This window comes from Xyrauchen texanus, chromosome 9 (assembly GCF_025860055.1).
Source record: "Xyrauchen texanus isolate HMW12.3.18 chromosome 9, RBS_HiC_50CHRs, whole genome shotgun sequence".
Taxonomy (NCBI): Eukaryota; Metazoa; Chordata; class Actinopteri; order Cypriniformes; family Catostomidae; genus Xyrauchen; species Xyrauchen texanus.
Genome location: NC_068284.1, coordinates 2,773,061 through 2,783,504, shown reverse-complemented (window position 1 = coordinate 2,783,504; position 10,444 = coordinate 2,773,061). Strand labels below are relative to the sequence as shown.

At 45.1% G+C, this 10,444-nt stretch overlaps 5 non-coding genes across 5 annotated transcripts; all 5 read right to left on the bottom strand.

Annotated features, from left to right (window-relative positions):
* Positions 1 to 245: 245 nt before the first annotated feature.
* trnal-cag (transfer RNA leucine (anticodon CAG)) lies at positions 246 to 328 on the bottom strand. The gene has a single exon. It is a non-coding gene; the product is annotated as a tRNA-Leu (tRNA).
* Positions 329 to 2,678: 2,350 nt separating this feature from the next.
* On the bottom strand, positions 2,679 to 2,761 carry trnal-cag (transfer RNA leucine (anticodon CAG)). Its single transcript has one exon. It is a non-coding gene; the product is annotated as a tRNA-Leu (tRNA).
* Positions 2,762 to 6,657: 3,896 nt separating this feature from the next.
* trnal-cag (transfer RNA leucine (anticodon CAG)) lies at positions 6,658 to 6,740 on the bottom strand. Its single transcript has one exon. It is a non-coding gene; the product is annotated as a tRNA-Leu (tRNA).
* Positions 6,741 to 8,382: 1,642 nt separating this feature from the next.
* trnal-cag (transfer RNA leucine (anticodon CAG)) lies at positions 8,383 to 8,465 on the bottom strand. Its single transcript has one exon. It is a non-coding gene; the product is annotated as a tRNA-Leu (tRNA).
* A 1,646-nt stretch (positions 8,466 to 10,111) lies between these two features.
* On the bottom strand, positions 10,112 to 10,194 carry trnal-cag (transfer RNA leucine (anticodon CAG)). Its single transcript has one exon. It is a non-coding gene; the product is annotated as a tRNA-Leu (tRNA).
* Positions 10,195 to 10,444: the final 250 nt, after the last annotated feature.

The window sequence follows — 10,444 nt, the reverse complement described above, 5'->3', positions numbered from 1 at the left end:
AGAAGCCTGAATTTTGCTGATTCTAGATTGACAGGGAGCCCATTGATGTGGAGTGCTTAAAAAGTGCTAGTTAACTAGTAATCGTTAAAACACACACACACACAAACCAAAGCTTGGAAACACCCATAACTCCTTGATTTTCAGTGCTCAGGGGCTCAAGCAAAATTGCAGCCAATGTCTAAAGGAACAAATGTAACACCACATTGCTGGAAACACTGTTCCAGTATGATTGTAAAGGAAATACTTGTCAGAAGTGGGATTTGAACCCACACCTCCAGGGGAGACTGCGACCTGAACGCAGCACCTTAGACCACTCGGCCATCCTGAAATATACAGAGAAAAATGACCTCGTACATACAGTTAGGCAGCACGTCAGTCTTTAATCTGTAGACTGTGAGTTTCATCCATAAATGAGGCTGGGCAAAGCTTGTTTTAGGACAAATGAGAGACTTTCTTTTCTGGAGGCAGAAAACACAATCTTGCTCTTCAACATATTTTGCACAGCATACAAGGATGCTCTCACGGGCAGGTGAGTACCAGCCCTTTCCTGGTGATCTAGTTGCTAGGATTCGGAGCTCTCAAAGCCACAGCATGGGTTACATTCCCGGTCAGGGACTGTGTTTTTGTCAATCTAAAGCAGGCATGTCTCTGACAAAGTTCAAGCATCAGTGAGTATGAAGGCAAGGCAAGTAGTGAAAACACACTCTATCAAGCCAAAAATGAACCAGTGACCTAAGAATGGCCAAAGCAACATCTAGAGTACTCCACTTTTTCACCTGAGCTATCAAAGGCGCAGTGAACAGAGTGCATGTTCCTAATACACAGAGCTGATGATTCCAAGGAAAGTAGCTTTGTAATGCCGTGAGAGTCAGGGAGGCACAGTGGACAGAGTGCATGTTCCTAATACACAGAGCTGATGATTCCAAGGAAAGTAGCTTTGTAATGCAGTGAGAGTCAGGGAGGCACAGTGGACAGAGTGCATGTTCCTAATACACAGAGCTGATGATTCCAAGAAAGTAGCTTTAAAAGGCTGTGAGAGTCAGGAGTGCAAAAAAGAGAAGCCATCAAAGACAGCCAGGAGCCAACCCTAACATCTTCTGATCCGTAATCAGACGCGTTAACCATTGAATCACTGGCCTGCTGCTCATTTGGCCCAGAAGCCTGAATTTTGCTGATTCTAGGGCTCAAGCAAAATTGCAGCCAGTGTCTAATGGCACAAATGTAACACCACATTGCTGGAAACACTTGCACAGCATACAAGGATGCTCTCACGAGCAGGTCAGTACCAGCCCTTTCCTGGTGATCTAGTTGCTAGGATTAGGAGCTCTCAAAGCCACAGCCTGGGTTACATTCCGGTCAGGGACTGTCTTTTGTCAATCTAAAGCAGGCATGTCTCTGACAAAGTTCAAGCAGCCAGGAGCCAACCCTAACATCTTCTGATCCGTAATCAGACGCGTTAACCATTGAATCACTGGCCCGCTGCTCATTTGGCCCAGAAGCCTGAATTTTGCAGATTCTAGATTGATAGGGAGCCCATTGATGTGGAGTGCTTAAAAGGTGCTAGTTAACTATTAATCGTTAAAACACACACACACACACACACACAAAAACCAAAGCTTGGAAACACCCATAACTCCTTGATTTTCAGTGCTCAGGGCCTCAAGCAAAATTGCAGCCAGTGTCTAAAGGCACAAATGTAACACCACATTGCTGGAAACACTTGCACAGCATACAAGGATGCTCTCACAGGCAGGTGAGAACCAGCCCTTTCCTGGTGATCTAGTTGCTAGGATTCGGAGCTCTCAAAGCCACAGCCTGGGTTACATTCCCGGTCAGGGTCTGTGTTTTTGTCAATCTAAAGCAGGCATGTCTCTGACAAAGTTCAAGCATCAGTGAGTATGAAGGCAAGGCAAGTAGTGAAAACACACTCTATCAAGCCAAAAATGAACCAGTGCCCTAAGAATGGCCAAAGCAACATCTAGAGTACTCCACTTTTTCACCTGAGCTATCAAAGGCGCAGTGAACAGAGTGCATGTTCCTAATACACAGAGCTGATGATTCCAAGGAAAGTAGCTTTGTAATGCCGTGAGAGTCAGGGAGGCACAGTGGACAGAGTGCATGTTCCTAATACACAGAGCTGATGATTCCAAGGAAAGTAGCTTTGTAATGCAGTGAGAGTCAGGGAGGCACAGTGGACAGAGTGCATGTTCCTAATACACAGAGCTGATGATTCCAAGAAAGTAGCTTTAAAAGGCTGTGAGAGTCAGGAGTGCAAAAAAGAGAAGTCATCAAAGACAGCCAGGAGCCAAACCTAACATCTTCTGATCCGTAATCAGACACGTTAACCATTGAATCACTGGCCCGCTGCTCATTTGGCCCAGAAGCCTGAATTTTGCTAATTCTAGATTGACAGGGAGCCCATTGATGTGGAGTGCTTAAAAAGTGCTAGTTAACTAGTAATCATTAAAACACACACACACACACACACACACACACACACACACACACACACACACACACACACACACACACAAACAAACCAAAGCTTGGAAACACCCATAACTCCTTGATTTTCAGTGCTCAGGGGCTCAAGCAAAATTGCAGCCAATGTCTAAAGGAACAAATGTAACACCACATTGCTGGAAACACTGTTCCAGTATGATTGTAAAGGAAATACTTGTCAGAAGTGGGATTTGAACCCACACCTCCAGGGGAGACTGCGACCTGAACACAGCGCCTTAGACCGCTCGGCCATCCTGACATATAAAAAGAATGATGACCTCGTACACACAGTTAGGCAGCACGTCAGTCTTTAATCTGTAGACTGTGAGTTTCATCCATAAGTGAGGCTGGGCAAAGCTTGTTTTAGGACAAATGAGAGACTTTCTTTTCTGGAGGCAGAAAACACAATCTTGCTCTTCAACATATTTTGCACAGCATACAAGGATGCTCTCACGGGCAGGTGAATACCAGCCCTTTCCTGGTGATCTAGTTGCTAGGATTCGGAGCTCTCAAAGCTTGGGTTACATTCCCGGTCAGGGACTGTGTTTTTGTCAATCTAAAGCAGGCATGTCTCTGACAAAGTTCAAGCATCAGTGAGTATGAAGGCAAGGCAAGTAGTGAAAACACACTCTATCAAGCCAAAAATGAACCAGTGACCTAAGAATGGCCAAAGAAACATCTACAGTACTCCACTTTTTCACCTGAACTATCGAAGGCACAGTGAACAGAGTGCATGTTCCTAATACACAGAGCTGATGATTCCAAGAAAGTAGCTTTGAAAGGCTGTGAGAGTCAGGAGTGCAAAAAAGAGAAGCCATCAAAGACAGCCAGGAGCCAACCCTAACATCTTCTGATCTGTAATCAGACGCTGTTAACCATTGAATCACTGGCCTGCTGCTCATTTGGCCCAGAAGCCTGAATTTTGCTGATTCTAGGGCTCAAGCAAAATTGCAGCCAGTGTCTAATGGCACAAATATAACACCACATTGCTGGAAACACTTGCACAGCATACAAGGATGCTCTCACAGGCAGGTGAGAACCAGCCCTTTCCTGGTGATCTAGTTGCTAGGATTCGAGCTCTCAAAGCCACAGCCTGGGTTACATTCCCGGTCAGGGACTGTGTTTTTGTCAATCTAAAGCAGGCATGTCTCTGACAAAGTTCAAGCATCAGTGAGTATGAAGGCAAGGCAAGTAGTGAAAACACACTCTATCAAGCCAAAAATGAACCAGTGACCTAAGAATGGCCAAAGCAACATCTAGAGTACTCCACTTTTTCACCTGAGCTATCGAAGGCGCAGTGAACAGAGTGCATGTTCCTAATACACAGAGCTGATGATTCCAAGGAAAGTAGCTTTGTAATGCTGTGAGAGTCAGGGAGGCACAGTGGACAGAGTGCATGTTCCTAATACACAGAGCTGATGATTCCAAGGAAAGTAGCTTTGTAATGCAGTGAGAGTCAGGGAGGCACAGTGGACAGAGTGCATGTTCCTAACACACAGAGCTGATGATTCCAAGAAAGTAGCTTTAAAAGGCTGTGAGAGTCAGGGAGTGCAAAAAAGAGAAGCCATCAAAGACAGCCAGGAGCCAAACCTAACATCTTCTGATCCGTAATCAGACACGTTAACCATTGAATCACTGGCCCGCTGCTCATTTGGCCCAGAAGCCTGAATTTTGCTGATTCTAGATTGACAGGGAGCCCATTGATGTGGAGTGTTTAAAAAGTGCTAGTTAACTAGTAATCGTTAAAACACACACACACACAAACCAAAGCTTGGAAACACCCATAACTCCTTGATTTTCAGTGCTCAGGGGCTCAAGCAAAATTGCAGCCAATGTCTAAAGGAACAAATGTAACACCACATTGCTGGAAACACTGTTCCAGTATGATTGTAAAGGAAATACTTGTCAGAAGTGGGATTTGAACCCACGCCTCCAGGGGAGACTGCGACCTGAACACAGCCTTTAGACCGCTCGGCCATCCTGACATATAAAAAGAACAATGACCTCGTACACACAGTTAGGCAGCACGTCAGTCTTTAATCTGTAGACTGTGAGTTTCATCCATAAATGAGGCTGGGCAAAGCTTGTTTTAGGACAAATGAGAGACTTTCTTTTCTGGAGGCAGAAAACACAATCTTGCTCTTCAACATATTTTGCACAGCATACAAGGATGCTCTCACGGGCAGGTGAGTACCAGCCCTTTCCTGGTGATCTAGTTGCTAGGATTCGGAGCTCTCAAAGCTTGGGTTACATTCCCGGTCAGGGACTGTGTTTTTGTCAATCTAAAGCAGGCATGTCTCTGACAAAGTTCAAGCATCAGTGAGTATGAAGGCAAGGCAAGTAGTGAAAACACACTCTATCAAGCCAAAAATGAACCAGTGACCTAAGAATGGTCAAAGAAACATCTACAGTACTCCACTTTTTCACCTGAACTATCGAAGGCACAGTGAACAGAGTGCATGTTCCTAATACACAGAGCTGATGATTCCAAGAAAGTAGCTTTGAAAGGCTGTGAGAGTCAGGAGTGCAAAAAAGAGAAGCCATCAAAGACAGCCAGGAGCCAACCCTAACATCTTCTGATCTGTAATCAGACGCGTTAACCATTGAATCACTGGCCTGCTGCTCATTTGGCTCAGAAGCCTGAATTTTGCTGATTCTAGGGCTCAAGCAAAATTGCAGCCAGTGTCTAATGGCACAAATGTAACACCACATTGCTGGAAACACTTGCACAGCATACAAGGATGCTCTCACAGGCAGGTGAGAACCAGCCCTTTCCTGGTGATCTAGTTGCTAGGATTCGGAGCTCTCAAAGCCACAGCCTGGGTTACATTCCCGGTCAGGGACTGTCTTTTGTCAATCTAAAGCAGGCATGTCTCTGACAAAGTTCAAGCATCAGTGAGTATGAAGGCAAGGCAAGTAGTGAAAACACACTCTATCAAGCCAAAATGAACCAGTGACCTAAGAATGGCCAAAGCAACATCTACAGTACTCCACTTTTTCACCTGAGCTATCAAAGGCACAGTGAATAGAGTGCATGTTCCTAATACACAGAGCTGATGATTCCAAGAAAGTAGCTTTGAAAGGCTGTGAGAGTCAGGAGTGCAAAAAGAGAAGCCATCAAAGACAGCCAGGAGCCAACCCTAACATCTTCTGGGAAACACCCATAACTCCTTGATTTTCAGTGCTCAGGGCCTCAAGCAAAATTGCAGCCAGTGTCTAATGGCACAAATGTAACACCACATTGCTGGAAACACTTGCACAGCATACAAGGATGCTCTCACAGGCAGGTGAGAACCAGCCCTTTCCTGGTGATCTAGTTGCTAGGATTCGAGCTCTCAAAGCCACAGCCTGGGTTACATTCCGGTCAGGGACTGTGTTTTTGTCAATCTAAAGCAGGCATGTCTCTGACAAAGTTCAAGCATCAGTGAGTATGAAGGCAAGGCAAGTAGTGAAAACACACTCTATCAAGCCAAAAATGAACCAGTGACCTAAGAATGGCCAAAGCAACATCTAGAGTACTCCACTTTTTCACCTGAGCTATCGAAGCGCAGTGAATAGAGTGCATGTTCCTAATACACAGAGCTGATGATTCCAAGGAAAGTAGCTTTGTAATGCTGTGAGAGTCAGGGAGGCACAGTGGACAGAGTGCATGTTCCTAATACACAGAGCTGATGATTCCAAGGAAAGTAGCTTTGTAATGCAGTGAGAGTCAGGGAGGCACAGTGGACAGAGTGCATGTTCCTAACACACAGAGCTGATGATTCCAAGAAAGTAGCTTTAAAAGGCTGTGAGAGTCAGGGAGTGCAAAAAAGAGAAGCCATCAAAGACAGCCAGGAGCCAAACCTAACATCTTCTGATCCGTAATCAGACACGTTAACCATTGAATCACTGGCCCGCTGCTCATTTGGCCCAGAAGCCTGAATTTTGCTGATTCTAGATTGACAGGGAGCCCATTGATGTGGAGTGCTTAAAAGTGCTAGTTAACTAGTAATCGTTAAAACACACACACACACAAACCAAAGCTTGGAAACACCCATAACTCCTTGATTTTCAGTGCTCAGGGGCTCAAGCAAAATTGCAGCCAATGTCTAAAGGAACAAATGTAACACCACATTGCTGGAAACACTGTTCCAGTATGATTGTAAAGGAAATACTTGTCAGAAGTGGGATTTGAACCCACACCTCCAGGGGAGACTGCAACCTGAACGCAGCGCCTTAGACCGCTCGGCCATCCTGACATATAAGAAGAACAATGACCTCGTACACACAGTTAGGCAGCACGTCAGTATTTAATCTGTAGACTGTGAGTTTCATCCATAAATGAGGCTGGGCAAAGCTTGTTTTAGGACAAATGAGAGACTTTCTTTTCTGGAGGCAGAAAACACAATCTTGCTCTTCAACATATTTTGCACAGCATACAAGGATGCTCTCACGGGCAGGTGAGTACCAGCCCTTTCCTGGTGATCTAGTTGCTAGGATTCGAGCTCTCAAAGCTTGGGTTACATTCCGGTCAGGGACTGTGTTTTTGTCAATCTAAAGCAGGCATGTCTCTGACAAAGTTCAAGCATCAGTGAGTATGAAGGCAAGGCAAGTAGTGAAAACACACTCTATCAAGCCAAAAATGAACCAGTGACCTAAGAATGGCCAAAGAAACATCTACAGTACTCCACTTTTTCACCTGAACTATCGAAGGCACAGTGAATAGAGTGCATGTTCCTAATACACAGAGCTGATGATTCCAAGAAAGTAGCTTTGAAAGGCTGTGAGAGTCAGGGAGTGCAAAAAAAGAGAAGCCATCAAAGACAGCCAGGAGCCAACCCTAACATTTTCTGATCTGTAATGAGACGCGTTAACCATTGAATCACTGGCCTGCTGCTCATTTGGCCCAGAAGCCTGAATTTTGCTGATTCTAGGGCTCAAGCAAAATTGCAGCCAGTGTCTAATGGCACAAATGTAACACCACATTGCTGGAAACACTTGCACAGCATACAAGGATGCTCTCACAGGCAGGTGAGAACCAGCCCTTTCCTGGTGATCTAGTTGCTAGGATTCGAGCTCTCAAAGCCACAGCCTGGGTTACATTCCGGTCAGGGACTGTCTTTTGTCAATCTAAAGCAGGCATGTCTCTGACAAAGTTCAAGCATCAGTGAGTATGAAGGCAAGGCAAGTAGTGAAAACACACTCTATCAAGCCAAAAATGAACCAGTGACCTAAGAATGGCCAAAGCAACATCTAGAGTACTCCACTTTTTCACCTGAGCTATCAAGGCGCAGTGAATAGAGTGCATGTTCCTAATACACAGAGCTGATGATTCCAAGGAAAGTAGCTTTGTAATGCTGTGAGAGTCAGGGAGGCACAGTGGACAGAGTGCATGTTCCTAATACACAGAGCTGATGATTCCAAGGAAAGTAGCTTTGTAATGCAGTGAGAGTCAGGGAGGCACAGTGGACAGAGTGCATGTTCCTAACACACAGAGCTGATGATTCCAAGAAAGTAGCTTTAAAAGGCTGTGAGAGTCAGGGAGTGCAAAAAAGAGAAGCCATCAAAGACAGCCAGGAGCCAAACCTAACATCTTCTGATCCGTAATCAGACATGTTAACCATTGAATCACTGGCCCGCTGCTCATTTGGCCCAGAAGCCTGAATTTTGCTGATTCTAGATTGACAGGGAGCCCATTGATGTGGAGTGTTTAAAAAGTGCTAGTTAACTAGTAATCGTTAAAACACACACACACACACAAACCAAAGCTTGGAAACACCCATAACTCCTTGATTTTCAGTGCTCAGGGGCTCAAGCAAAATTGCAGCCAATGTCTAAAGGAACAAATGTAACACCACATTGCTGGAAACACTGTTCCAGTATGATTGTAAAGGAAATACTTGTCAGAAGTGGGATTTGAACCCACGCCTCCAGGGGAGACTGCAACCTGAACGCAGCGCCTTAGTCCGCTCGGCCATCCTGACATATAAAAAGAACAATGACCTCGTACACACAGTTAGGCAGCATGTCAGTCTTTAATCTGTAGACTGTGAGTTTCATCCATAAATGAGGCTGGGCAAAGCTTGTTTTAGGACAAATGAGAGACTTTCTTTTCTGGAGGCAGAAAACACAATCTTGCTCTTCAACATATTTTGCACAGCATACAAGGATGCTCTCACGGGCAGGTGAGTACCAGCCCTTTCCTGGTGATCTAGTTGCTAGGATTCGGAGCTCTCAAAGCTTGGGTTACATTCCCGGTCAGGGACTGTGTTTTTGTCAATCTAAAGCAGGCATGTCTCTGACAAAGTTCAAGCATCAGTGAGTATGAAGGCAAGGCAAGTAGTGAAAACACACTCTATCAAGCCAAAAATGAACCAGTGACCTAAGAATGGCCAAAGCAACATCTACAGTACTCCACTTTTTCACCTGAGCTATCAAAGGCACAGTGAATAGAGTGCATGTTCCTAATACACAGAGCTGATGATTCCAAGAAAGTAGCTTTGAAAGGCTGTGAGAGTCAGGGAGTGCAAAAAAAGAGAAGCCATCAAAGACAGCCAGGAGCCAACCCTAACATCTTCTGATCCGTAATCAGACGCGTTAACCATTGAATCACTGGCCTGCTGCTCATTTGGCCCAGAAGCCTGAATTTTGCTGATTCTAGGGCTCAAGCAAAATTGCAGCCAGTGTCTAATGGCACAAATGTAACACCACATTGCTGGAAACACTTGCACAGCATACAAGGATGCTCTCACAGGCAGGTGAGAACCAGCCCTTTCCTGGTGATCTAGTTGCTAGGATTCGGAGCTCTCAAAGCCACAGCCTGGGTTACATTCCCGGTCAGGGACTGTGTTTTTGTCAATCTAAAGCAGGCATGTCTCTGACAAAGTTCAAGCATCAGTGAGTATGAAGGCAAGGCAAGTAGTGAAAACACACTCTATCAAGCCAAAAATGAACCAGTGACCTAAGAATGGCCAAAGCAACATCTAGAGTACTCCACTTTTTCACCTGAGCTATCGAAGGCGCAGTGAATAGAGTGCATGTTCCTAATACACAGAGCTGATGATTCCAAGGAAAGTAGCTTTGTAATGCTGTGAGAGTCAGGGAGGCACAGTGGACAGAGTGCATGTTCCTAATACACAGAGCTGATGATTCCAAGGAAAGTAGCTTTGTAATGCAGTGAGAGTCAGGGAGGCACAGTGGACAGAGTGCATGTTCCTAACACACAGAGCTGATGATTCCAAGAAAGTAGCTTTAAAAGGCTGTGAGAGTCAGGGAGTGCAAAAAAGAGAAGCCATCAAAGACAGCCAGGAGCCAAACCTAACATCTTCTGATCCGTAATCAGACACGTTAACCATTGAATCACTGGCCCGCTGCTCATTTGGCCCAGAAGCCTGAATATTGCTGATTCTAGATTGACAGGGAGCCCATTGATGTGGAGTGTTTAAAAAGTGCTAGTTAACTAGTAATCGTTAAAACACACACACACACAAACCAAAGCTTGGAAACACCCATAACTCCTTGATTTTCAGTGCTCAGGGGCTCAAGCAAAATTGCAGCCAATGTCTAAAGGAACAAATGTAACACCACATTGCTGGAAACACTGTTCCAGTATGATTGTAAAGGAAATACTTGTCAGAAGTGGGATTTGAACCCATGCCTCCAGTGGAGACTGCCACCTGAACGCAGCGCCTTAGACCGCTCGGCCATCCTGACATATAAAAAGAACAATGACCTCGTACACACAGTTAGGCAGCATGTCAGTCTTTAATCTGTAGACTGTGAGTTTCATCCATAAATGAGGCTGGGCAAAGCTTGTTTTAGGACAAATGAGAGACTTTCTTTTCTGGAGGCAGAAAACACAATCTTGCTCTTCAACATATTTTGCACAGCATACAAGGATGCTCTCACGGGCAGGTGAGTACCAGCCCTTTCCTGGTGATCTAGTTGCTAGGATTCGGAGCTC